This window comes from Balaenoptera ricei, chromosome 4 (genome assembly GCF_028023285.1).
Source record: "Balaenoptera ricei isolate mBalRic1 chromosome 4, mBalRic1.hap2, whole genome shotgun sequence".
Classification (NCBI taxonomy): Eukaryota; Metazoa; Chordata; class Mammalia; order Artiodactyla; family Balaenopteridae; genus Balaenoptera; species Balaenoptera ricei.
In genome coordinates this window covers 142,730,560-142,744,318 of record NC_082642.1, presented here as the reverse complement: position 1 = coordinate 142,744,318, position 13,759 = coordinate 142,730,560, and positions in this window count along the sequence as shown.

Here is a 13,759-nt window from a genome sequence, read left to right as displayed (position 1 = left end):
TGCAAATCCTTCACACCTGGGCCAAACATGGAACCAACTCTTTACTTGCTCAAAGCACATATGAGACAGAGCACACTCTTTAATAAGACTTTTTACTCAGGACTCAAAGGTTACAGAAAGTAATTTCAATGTAATAGACAAGCAGTTTTATTTTTGCTATCAATGGATACTGCTGCTCTCAGAGCTCTCCAGATAAGAGTCATCCTGACCGGGTACCTTGGCCTAAACTGCATGAGGATAGAGGGTATTTTACCCTCCAATGAGAGTACCCTTGAGCTTGTCTCCTGACATTACTGTCCTATCCTACCAGCAGAAGATCTACACAACAGAATCAGGATCCATCCACCTCCTTCTAAGCTAACCTAGACTGTATGATCACTCCTAATTTCCTTTTTTAGAAAGCATTTCTTCCTGGGATAATTGATGGTAGGAATATCCCCTTTGTTCAACAAAAGACTTGCCTACAGGGCTTTGAATTTGTCATAGGGCCTCAGTAGGAAACTACATCAGAACACATTAGTAAAATACCAGAACCTTTCTCCAAATATGGATGATTCTGTTTTAATAGCTCCACAAGCAGGAAATCAACAGCACAGTCTGGGCTGAATTCCATCTGAGTGGTCTAGTTCCCTCTTCGTGTGAGATGAAGATCGGGCTTCACATGATTTCCAACAACATCAAGTCTCAGCTCCTGATCCCTTATGAACAACTTCTCAAACAACAGAAGCAACAATAAGAACAGCAGCAACACACACACACACACACACACACACACACACCATCTCCATAAAAGAGAGTGGCAGATCAAAGGCATAGGGCAGTTTAAATTCATGCAGAGAAATATGATACACTCTACAAATGCCACCCTGCCTTCACTCCTCTCTTTCTCTCTCTCTCTTTTTCTTTCGATTATTATTACATAGACCCCTCTACCTCTTTAGGATCTCCTCTTCAGGTTTAAGGAATCTGCTTAATATATGCATCGCCAAATAATCTCTTCTGGTGGTTTCCCCAGAACAAGAGGCCTCGGGATATATTCAGGTCTTCACTTCCTGCAAGGTTTTCACCAGGATGATTAAGGTTTTGAAAATGCTGGAACCAAATTTCAGTTTGGGCATCAAGTTACAATAATATTGTCCTCGTATTTTAGCAGAACAGCCCCCAGTCACTAATAAGATTTCAAGATTTCACTCGTTCTAAAAACAAGGACAAATCTATAAGACGTTTAAAAGGTTAAACGCATTTAGTTTACAGGATATTCCTTTGTTCCTTGATTATAGCCTTATTTCTTCTTGTTTTCTGTTAATAAATCATTTCTTTTATTAAATTATGATGGCATCATATGTTGTTTTTTTTAACTTCTGATTTGGCAAAATAAAAAGTTTGTAAACTACGTGTCATCCACTTAGGGTTGTTGGTTTGTTGCTGTTGGTTTTTGCTATGAGCTGAATTGGGCCCCTCCCAAGTTCATATGTTGAAGTACTAACCTCTAGTACCTCAGCGTAGGGTCTTTAAAGAGGTAATTAAGTCAAAATGAGGTCATTAAGGTAGACTCTAGTGCAATGTGGCTGGTGTCCTTATAGAGGAGATTGGGGCACAGACACACGCAGAGTGAAGATCACATGAGGACACACGGAGAAGAAGGCCAAAGAGAGAGGTCTCTGAAAGAACCAACACTGTTAACACCTTGATCTTGAACTGTTAGCGTCCAGAGCTGTAAGAAAATAAATTTCTGTTTTTTAAGCCATCCAGTCTGTGGTACCTTGTTGTGGCAGCCCTAGGAAAATAATATATTTTTGCTTGTATTTTCTATGTAATTTTACCCTTCCATGAAATCCCCAAATCTTAGGAATCTCATCTCAATTTATTTGCCTTACAAAGGGATGACACATGCTTCTTTTGTATCTCTCAGTATGGAGTAGACATTTAATCAATATTTGTTGAAACCTTGGGATACAGAAAAATTTGCCAGAAAGATCACTGGGGAAATTCTAGATGAAGAAAACGTTTCAACACACACCTACCAGACAAACCGGCAACTGTCTTGCTGTTAATTCTAAACCCAAACTTGAAAAACAAGATGTATTTTGACAGAATTTGCTTCACAAAGACCATTTTCCTTTCTAGATTTTATTCTGTGAACGGGAATCAACCTTTCCTCTCTCTCTTTTTTCTGTGCTCCGTTTTACCCTGGTCATTATTAGTGTTCCACTCCAAGGGGTTTCTCTCTCTGCCTCTGCTGTGGGATGAAGGTATTTCTCAGATACTTTCTAGGAACCAGCTGTGTCTTCCTAGACACCTAGCCCAGGAATCCCATTCCAGGCCCATTTGTAACCAAGTCCTGGTCAAGGCCACGGAAACCCAGGTCCTCTCTGTATCTTTAAAACCCATTTCATGGTTTCAGTGCCTGTTTCTGAAACACGAGAGCATCAGGAGACTGATCTTCCCCATTTTTCCATCTTGGGCCTGATACCTTCCCTATAAAACCTGGCCTGAGGCCCCTCTCTGGGTACCATGACCCTCACTGATGAAGTACTTCAGCAGCTAAAGCTGTGGATGGCCATGTGAAAGTCAGGCTGCACAATTCTGACTTTCTCCAGCAGAATTCCAAATCAATGTCCTCCATGCTCATCACTATTACCGGTTCATAGGTTTAAAACAGAAACAGCAATTCTTAGTTGATGTGCTTAGTTACAGCTTTAACACTGATGACGTCGCACGGTCTTGCCTTGAATTTCCTTCGACTTCACAAAGACTTTTTCTTCACTGGGAGCATTCAGTATCTTGATGTGGAAAATTGAATTTTAAACAGGTTTGGTTTCCTACTTTTAGGCAGAGGAAAAACAAAACCCAAAAACCAAGAGTAGTTGTTCTTTGAAACAAGGTAAAAGCAGCTTATTAGTATCTTAATTAGAAAAATCACCTTTCACATCGAGTGTGACAAGAGGAAACGGTCCGAAATGAGATTCTCCTTGAAAATCGTGTTCCCATAGAGTCAAGGTTTCATAACAGAAAACATTTGTGTAACCTCAGCTTGAGCACTTCCCACTTGTATCACGATATGCTCTGTGGAGAGTGCTAATGAATTCGTCTGTTTGCATCCCTGCACAGCTGAGTAATATCTGAAAACAGATCAATTTTCCCATTTCAGAGAAACACCCAGTATATGCTTGTGGATGAAGTGTTTCAGTTACGTTAAGTTCCTTTACCTTGCCATTTAAACTAACACTACAAGATAGAGGAAGCCCTAAACAGCTGCTGAAACTCAAGGACTTATTATTTACTTTGGAGCCTAACGTGCCCAAGTGGATGTTTTAATTTCAGCTTCTGTTAATTTTCGAATACTCTGAGCCATTACCACTCCTTTAGATAAACAACGTTGTCCTTGCTTTGGACTTCCTCTGTTATCTGTCCTGACTTCCAACAGGGAGAGAGACAGTATACCTGCCCATCGCCAGAAATTTAGCCTCAAAGGGTCCATTTACTACTTTCTAAAGAGCCTAGAATCCAGGCTAAGGCTGTAATCGGCTCCCTCAATGCGTCATGGCAGTTCAGATCACCGGGAGATTTACCTGCTGTGTCTTTGCAAAGAGCAGCAATTTCAGCAGCTTCCAAACTCGTTATAGATTTGTTTGTTTACTTTTTTACTGACTCTTATAAGATCAGATAAATGCATTCACGTAGCCACTGATTCCCAAGAATTGAATTCTGATGTTTTGCCTTGTTCCCCATCCACAGTTTAGCAACATCCCCCAAAACACGTTTCCTCCTGATTCAGCCATATTATTAGATTTGTATCTCCTCTCTCTACTGCTTTATGCCAGATGTTTGAGATACCTTTGCCATAGTGACATCAACTGGAAAAAGTTGGAACTGGAACCTCTAAGCATCACAGAAACCCCCAAATTCATCACTTTCTACGCTACTAGCCTTTACATTTTTTAAAAAGTAGATTTCTAAATAAATTCATCCTACAAATTAACAGCCAATTAATACTTAATACTTTTGGATAAATTTATTGGAGTAGTCATTCATTTACTAGGAAAATAAATCTTTTGAAATCAGATTATATGTAAGGCATCAACAATGCAAGATAGTTACAAATATGCATAATTCTTGGGTGCTCTGCCTCCTGGGAATTTACAGTACAACTAGACAAAGCCACTTACAATAAAATTGGACAAAACCCATAAAATATAGGGTGTGTCAATTGCCATAAAAGAATGCTCTAAGAGTTTAGAAGAAAATCAGCATCTTAGTTGGAATTTGAAGAATAAGAGTTTTTTTTTTAATAATGAAAATAAGAAATACTATATTATTTTTTATTTTTTTATTTTATAAGGACTTTGAAGCTTTGTTCTGGGACTAAGCTTGTTTTTTAAAATTTGTTAGGTGGGACCAAAGCAGCTTTTAGTCCCTAGTCTTCTGAGTACCCTAGTCAATGCCTCATGAATTGCAAAGTTTTCTTCTTTGGCTGGTGGAAACAGCTCTTCCAGCCCTGGGGGAGCTCTGAGCATTGGTCCCTGGGCTCCTGTCAGGTGGCTCTTTCCTCAGCCTTGGGTAGTGTCCTCACTTATCTGTACAGATCAGCGCTCAGCAGAAGACTCCCAGGGAACCCCTTGCGCGTCTCCCAAGCTCTGGCTCTACGTAGCCCTCTTCCCTCCGGGATCCCATTCTGCAAACCCTGTCTTGGCCTCCCAGTGGCGTCTCCCCAGTTCCCTCGCCCCCATGCTGCACGCTGGAATCTCATTCCAGGCCGTATGCTGGGGCAATCCCAGGGCTTACCTCATTTGCTTCCCCCTCCTATGATCGCCATCCGGTGCTGCTTGATGTCCAACGTCTGGAAAATGTTGCCTCATATTTTTTTTATGGTTTTACATTTGTTTAAGGAAGGAGGGTAAATCCAGTCCCCATGTCTTAGCCCGTTCAGGCTACCATAACACTACCACAACCTGGGGAGCTTATAAGCAACAGATATTTACTCTCACAGTTCTGGAGGTTCGAAATCCAAGATCAGGGTGCCAGTGTGGCCGAGGGAGGACCCTCTTCTGAGCTGCAGACTTCTTACCGTACCTCATGTGGTGGAAGGGGCAGGGAGCTCTCTCAGACCTCTTTTATTATAAGGGGATGAATCTCATTCATGAGGGCTCCGCCCTCATGACCCACTCACCTCCCTAAGGCCCCCACCTCCTAACACTATCACATTAGGCATTAGAATTTCAACATATGAATTTTGGGGGGACACAATCATTCAGACCATAGCACCCTGTTATTCCCCCTTGACCGTAAGTGGAAGTATCACTACAGCCATATGGTTTTATTATAGAAAATTTGGAATATACAGTTAAAAAAAAAAACCAAAATCATAATTCTAGTACCTGGAGATAGATAACAAACATTTATATTTTAGTGAATTACCTTCTAATTCTTTAAAAGTCATATACAATATACTCAAATGTATGCACACACAAACACAATGTCAGCCCAGAGGCTTTTTACCCCTCAGATTTAGTCATGTTTCTCAGTTAATTGCTTCTAAATCTACTATTCAATTCATTTGTATGTGAAGCAGAGATTGTGCAGGTGCAGGAAGGCGATAGAGGGGGATATATATACATATAGACAGAGAGATCTAGATTTATATCTCTATCTCTATCATCTATCTATCTATCTATTTATCTATCTATTATAGCAATGCCAACATCTTAAAATTCCATATGTGGTATTAATTTTGCTAAAAGATTCTGCAACTCAGGTCTTACAGACATGTTTGTCAGCTCTCCTCTTTTCTCTTAATTTCTGGGTCAAAAACAATGGCAAGAAAATCTTATTTTCTTGTACAGAACAACTTAGGCCTCCCCAAACCCTACCTTTAAATTCAGTTCTGGGCTTTCCTTCATGTACCCAAAGTCATGAAGATTCTGAAGAGAATAAAAAGGTCTGTTAAGGAACAGCATCCACATTTCTTATAAGTTAGCTGTGGTGTAAATGCTACATAAATACATGCAATTTACATGTATAGATATAGATGTATGTACACCTCAAAGTGAAATTTTGAATACTATGTCATAACCTGTTTTTCCCTTAATAAAACGTTGTTTATATGCTCTGTGGCTTAATATGCAATATCATTTTTAATAGATTGAATTTTTATGGGTTTCCATAATAAACTCAAATGATACCCTCTTGTGAGAAATTTGGGTTATTCCTAACTTTTTACAATTATAAAAACACTGTGATTAACATTTGAAATTAAACAACATATTTTGAAATAATTCAAGGGTGCAAAACAGGAGATCATAAGAGCATTTAAAATATATTTGAAGTATAATGAAAATACAACATTCTAAAATTTGTGTGATGCAGTTAAAGCTGTGTTTAGAAGAAATGCACAGCTTTAAATATTTACAGTAGAAAATTTTAAATGTGTAAAATCAATAACATAAGTTTTCTCCTTAAGAAGCCAGAAAATTATGATTATATTAAAGTCAAACAAGAAGGAAAGCAATAAAGATAAGAGCATAAATCAATAAAGTAGAAAACAAATAGTAGAAAAAATTAACCAAGACAAAAATTGAGTCTTTGAAAAGATTAACAAATTGATAGATTCCTAGCTAGACCAATCAAGAAAGACAAGAAAAAAGCAAGTTATCAATATCAAGGATGAAAGCAGGGTATTGCTATAGATTCTATAGACATTCAAAGGATAATAGCAACTTTATGTCAACAAATGACAGCTTAGGTGAAATGGACAAATTTTTTGAGGAAAAAAATCAACTTATCCAAACTGACCTAAAATGATATTTAAAAATCTTAATTTTCCTGTATCTATTTAGGAAAATTGAATTTGTTATTAAAAAAAAGTTTTCTCACAAAGAAAACTCCAGACCTAGATGGTTTCAGTGGTGAATTCTACCAAATATTTAAGGAAGAGATAATACCAATATTATCCAGAAACTTTATGGGGTCAGCATAAGCCCAATATCAAAGCCTGATAACAAAAGAACAGTACAGGCCAATATCCCTAAGAAAACAGAAAGAAAAACCAAACAAACCCTCAGCAGAATACTAGTAAACAAAATACAGCAATATGTTAAAGCAATAATACATCAGGACCAAGCAGGGCTAATTCTAAGAAAGCCAGGTCAGTTTAACATTTTAAAATTAGTCAATGTAACTCACCATATTAAAAGAGGCTCTTCCAGAAATCCTCATGAGTACTCTGGGCTTGACAATGGGTTAGTAGTAGTGGAGATGGAGGTGAGGGGATGGATTAATGACAGATATTAGTGATAGAATATTTACTGAGAGATTGGATGTAAGGATGTGGAAAATGGAGGAATCAAGGAAAATTTTAAGTCCTTTCTCTTGAGCAGTTGGGTGGGTGGGGAGCTATTTACTGAGAAGGGAAATCTAGGAAGAGCAAAAGTGGGTTAGAAACTTAAAAGTACCACCTTCTACATGTTTAGAAATGTCTTATTATGTATCCTTATAAGCAGTTGTCTTGGATATTGTTATATTATTATGGATATATTATTCTTGGATTCTGGGTGAAGTCAAGACTAGATATTAAGATTTGCAATCAATCGCATGGATGGTTTGTAAAGTTATAGTCACCTAATGTGAAGTTGAAGGAAGAAAGGGGGCCCAGTACTGAGCCCAGAAAGTAGGTGCCATTGAGGTGGGAAGATCAGGTTTGTGTAATGTCAAGGAAAGTGTGTGTGTTCAAGAAGGAAGGGATACTTGATTCAGGACAATAAAGGATGATAAGATTTTTGACAGGCAGAGAAGTGGGAGGAAAAGGAAGAATAAAGAGAAGAAGCATTTCAATCAAAGGGAATAGGGTGAAATATAGTCCTTATTCATACTTCACCACAATGAGACACCAAGCTGACATTCTAGCTATCAACTTTTGGGAAATGGAGAAAATACAGAAAGATTTACTTCAGGAACACAGTATACTGTGTCTGGAGTAGAGATGTCCGAAGCACAACTCCCTCACATTTCTAGGACGCTATTTACAAAGCTGAGATCAACACTGACTTTCAGAAAGAGTACATCCAGCTTCCAGGATGTGTCTAATTTACTCTCAGTAGGTCCCACAGGCTGATTCAAGTTCAACTATTCCTCATCTGAGAAAGAACACCTGGAATGATCCTGTTTCAAAGATATTGCCAATGACTTGAAAATCAAATAGCCACAGGAAACTCTGGTATCTTCACAGACGAAGTGAAAATGTAGAAAACCACCTTACTTTGATTTACCTTTGCAAAGATACATAGCATTGTTTCTCAACAGGGATGAAATAAACTAATTTTCTTCACAAGAAATAAATATGAGGAAGAATTTTTTTTTCCCCCAGCAGCACAAAAGTTTATCAAATACATATCATGGAAAGTTTCAGCTCTAAATCCACCGAGGTGAATGATTTCACCTCTGCAAGATTTTGACTTCCTGTTTGCTAAATTCTTTTGAAGCTTACTGCTATTCAATAGTTCATTGCTCTGCTTCAGTACTGAGAATTTGACAAGAACTTGTCATGAGAATTCTGCCTGGCAGCTGCTTTTTTTCAACTTACAGAACAAGAAAGGTTAGTATGAATGTTGAATCCTTGAATAATATCTTAACTGGAGGGTAATTCTGCCATTTCTGGAATTCTGCACCAAAAATCTTCACTTAAAAAATAAAATGCAATGGACAGATCATCCAAAATGAAAATAACTAAGGAAACACAAGCTTTAAATGATACATCAAAGAAGATGGACTTAATTGATATTTATAGGACATTCCATCCAAAAACAAGAGAATACACTTTCTTCTCAAGTGTTCATGGAACATTCTCCAGGATAAATCATATCTGAGTCACAAATCAAACCTTGGTAAATTTAAGAAAATTGAAATTGTATCAGGTATCTTTTCCAACCACAACACTATGAGACTAGATATCAATTACAGGAAAAAAATCTGTTAAAACTACAAACACATGGAGGCTAAACAATACACTACTTAATAACCAAGAGATCACTGAAGAAATCAAAGAGGAAATCAAAAAATATCTAGAAAAAAATGACAATGAAAACACGACGACCCAAAACCTATGGGATGCAGCAAAAGCAGTTCTAAGAGGCAAGTTTATAGAAATACAATCCTACCTTAAGAAACAAGAAACATCTCAAATAAACAACCTAACCTTACACCTAAAGCAATTAGAGAAAGAAGAACAAAAAAACCCCAAAGTTAGCAGAAGGAAAGAAATCATAAAGATCATATAAGAAATAAATGAAGAAGAAATGAAGGAAACAATAGCAAAGATGAATAAAACTAAAAGCTGGTTCTTTGAGAAGATAAACAAAATTGATAAACCATTAGCCAGCCTCTTCAAGAAAAAAAGATGACTCAAATCAACAGAATTAGAAAAGAAGTAACAACTGACACTGCAGAAATACAAAGGATCATGAGAGATTACTACAAGCAACTATATGCCAGTAAAATGGACAACCTGGAAGAAATGGACAAATTCTTAGAAAAACACAACCTTCCGAGACTGAACCAGGAAGAAATAGAAAATATAAACAGACCAATCACAAGCACTGAAATTGAAACTGTGATTAAAAATCTTCCAACAAACAAAAGCCCAGGACCAGATGGCTTCACAGGCGAATTCTATCAAACATTTAGAGAATAGCTAACACCCAACCTTCTCAAACTCTTCCAAACTATAGCAGAGGGAGGAACACTCCCAAACTCATTCTACGAGGTCACCATCACCCTGATACCAAAACCAGACAAAGATGTCACAAAGAAAGAAAACTACAGGCCAATATCACTGATGAACATAGATGCAAAAATCCTCAACAAAATACTAGCAAACAGAATCCAAAAGCACATTAAAAGGATCATACACCATGATCAAGTGGGGCTTATCCCAGGAATGCAGGGATTCTTCAATATATGCAAATCAATCAATAAGATACACCATATTGCCAAACTGAAGAATAAAAACCATATAATCGCCTCAATAGATGCAGAAAGAGCTTTTGACAAAATTCAACACCCATTTATGATAAGAACCCTCCAGAAAGTAGGCATAGAGGGAACTTTTCTCAGCATAATAAAGGCTCTATATGACAAACCCACAGCCAACATTTTTCTCAATGGTGAAAAACTGAAACCATTTTCACTAAGATCAGGAACAAGACAAGGTTGCCCACTCTCACCGCTATTATTCAACACTGTTTTGGAAGTTTTAGCCACAGCAATCAGAGAAGAAAAAGAAATAAAAGGAATCCAAATTGGAAGAGAAGAAGTAAAGCTGTCACTGTTTGCAGATGACATGATACTATACATAGAGAATCCTAAAGATGGTACCAGAAAACTACTAGAGCTAATCAATGAATTTGGTAAAGTAGCAGGATACAAAATTAATGCACAGAAATCTCTTGCATTCCTATACACCAATGATGAAAAATCTGAAAGTGAAATTAAGGAAACACTCCCATTTACCATTGCAACAAAAAGAATAAAATACCTAGGAATAAACCTATCTAAGGAGACAAAAAACCTGTATGCAGAAAATTATAAGACACTGATGAAAGAAATTAAAGATGATACAAACAGATGGAGAGATATACCATGTTCTTGGATTGGAAGAATCAACATTGTGAAAATGACTGTACTTCCCATAGCAAGCTACAGATTCCATAAAATCCCTATGAAACTACCACTGGCATTTTTCACAGAACTAGAACAAAAAAATTCACAATTTGTACGGAAACACAAAAGACCGTGAATAGCCAAAGCAATCTTGAGAATGAAAAGCAGAGCTGGAGGAATCAGGCTCCCTGACTTCAGACTGTACTACAAAGCTACAGTAATCAAGACCGTATGGTACTGGCACAAAAACAAAAATATAGATCAATGGAACAGGAAAGAAAGCTCAGAGATAAACCTACGCACATATGGTCACCTTATTTTTGATAAAGGAGGCAAGAATATACAATGGAGAAAAGACAGCCTTTTCAGTAAGTGGTGCTGGGAAAACTGGACAGCTACATGTAAAAGGAGAAAATTAGAACACTCCCTAACACCACACAAAAAGTAAACTCAAAATGGAGTAAAGTCCTAAATGTCAGGCCAGACACTATAAAACTCTTAGAGGAAAACATAGGCAGAACACTCTATGACATAAATCACAGCAAGATCCTTTTTGACCCACTTTCTAGAGAAATGGAAATAAAAACAAAAATAAACAAATGGGACCTAATGAAACTTAAAAGCTTTTGCACAGCAAAGGAAACCATAAAGAAGATGAAAAGACAGTCCTCAGAATGGGAGAAAATATTTGCAAATGAAGCAACGGACAAAGGATTAATCTCCAAAATATGAAATCAGCTCAATATCAAAAAAAAAAAACAACCCAATCCAAACATGGGCAGAAGACCCAAATAGACATTTGTCCAAAGAAGATACACAGATTGCCAACAAACACATGAAAGGATGCTCAACATCACTAATCATCAGAGAAATGCAAGTCAAAACTACAATGAGGTATCACCTCACACCAGTCAGAATGGCCATCATAAAAAAATCTACAAACAATAAACGCTGGAGACGGTGTGGAGAAAAGGGAACACTCTTGCACTGTTGGTGGGAATGTAAATTGATACAGCCACTATGGAGAACAGTACGGAGGTTCCTTAAAAAACTAAAAATAGAACTACCATATGACCCAGCAACCCCACTACTGGGCATATACCCTGAGAAAACCATAATTATAAAAGAGTCATGTACCAAAATGTTCATTGCAGCTCTATTTACAATAGCCAGGACATGAAAGCATAAGTGTCCATCGACAGATGAATGGATAAAGAAGATGTGGCACATATATACAATGGAATATTACTCAGCCATAAAAAGAAACGAAATTGAGTTATTTGTAGTGAGGTGGATGGACCTAGAGTCTGTCATACAGAGTGAAGTAAGTCAGAAAGAGAAAAACAAATACTGTATGCTAACACATATATATGGAATCTAGAAAAAAAAATGGTTATGACGAACCTAGGGGCAAGATGGGAATAAAGACGCAGACCTACTAGATAATGGACTTGAGGACATGGGGAGGGGGAAGGGTAAGCTGGGACAAAGTGAGAGAGTGGCATGGACATATATACACTACCAAATGTAAAATAGATAGCTCGTGGGAAGCAGCCGCATAACACAGGGAGATCAGCTTGGTGCTTTGTGACCTCCTAGAGGGGTGGGATAGGGAGGGTGGGAGGGAGGGAGATGCAAGAGGGAAGAGATATGGGGAAATGTGTATATGTATAGCTGAGTCACTTTGTTATAAAGCAGAAACTAACACACCATTGTAAAGCAATTATACTCCAATAAAGATGTTAAAAAAAAAAGAATTGAAGCCAGTGCAAACAGAGAAATCTAAACACATTCATTGTTAATTTCGTTCTGGATATTTTCTATTCTTTACAGCCTTGTTACACTGAGTGTCATCCCAGACAAATAGCATTAGCATCCTCTGGGAGCTTGTCAGAAATGCAGAATCTCAGGTCCCACCCCAGACCTAATGAATCAGAATCTATATTTTAACAGGATCACCAGGTGGCTCATTCACAAATTTAAAGCTGAGAACAAATGAACAGAGCATTGCACACTGTTGAGTTTGATGATTTCAATAAATGAAGAAGTGTTTATAATACATTAATTCTATTGAAAAGAGCATTTCATTTGTATAGACAAGTCCTGTAGTCAAGAAGTAACTTAAATGTATCCATGTATTACACACTAACTGGTTCTAGATTCCTTAAATAAAATAATTTACTAATATTCAGTGCCCTAAACTGATAGATTTACTAAAAGCTTATTTATGTTAGGTATTAGTTTTTAGCAATTTTGAAAATATCTGCAAAGTTGCATTTGATTAGTTTTCATTTTGTCTTAATAATATGTATTAAGTGTTTTCCTTGAAGAACAATAAAAAATATCAATGGATGTTTAATATTAAGGATCACAGGGTATTTAGTCTTATATTCAGAAAATTACATTTTATCATTTTCTTACATTTCAGAATTTCATGTGGGAATTTTTCTGTTTATACTAATTTCTTTCAAACATCTTTAAATTTTTTTTGTTATTTTAAATTTTCAGCATTTTTAGGATTTCAGTGAATTCTAAAGTAGGTATAGTTTAGTTTGTTATATTTAATAACTTGGAGTCAAAATTTAGTATGTGACACAGCTGATTTCTGTCATTTCTGAGGTCATTTTAAATCAAATTTTATGGTTAAGGTATATCAATCTAGAGTCGTAACATGGTACATTTAGTAATGCCTTCTGAGAATGCTCACTTCATTTCTTCTACTTTGAAAAGTTCTTCCCTAGCATGTTAAAATTTTTTGCAAATTATTGTCATTCATTTATCTAAACTGCTCTTTGTTAGAAACAAAAGAAGTATCAATATTTCATAAAATGTCTACATCATATAAAGTTTACAGCAAAATGTATTATATGTGATAGCTTCAACAGAAAAATAAATAAAATAAAATAAAATGCCACAGATCATCTTATGCCCTTCACTTTTTCAAACCTAAACCATTGGTATCAGCTGCTGTGTGTTCATAATGAGATTTGGAGTCAATCAGTGCAACAACCTAAATTTTCCATTTAGGAGAAAATACTTGAATGCAAAATAGTTTCTACAATGTTAGTTCTCAGATTGATTTTAGAAGGCATATAAAAATCAAATA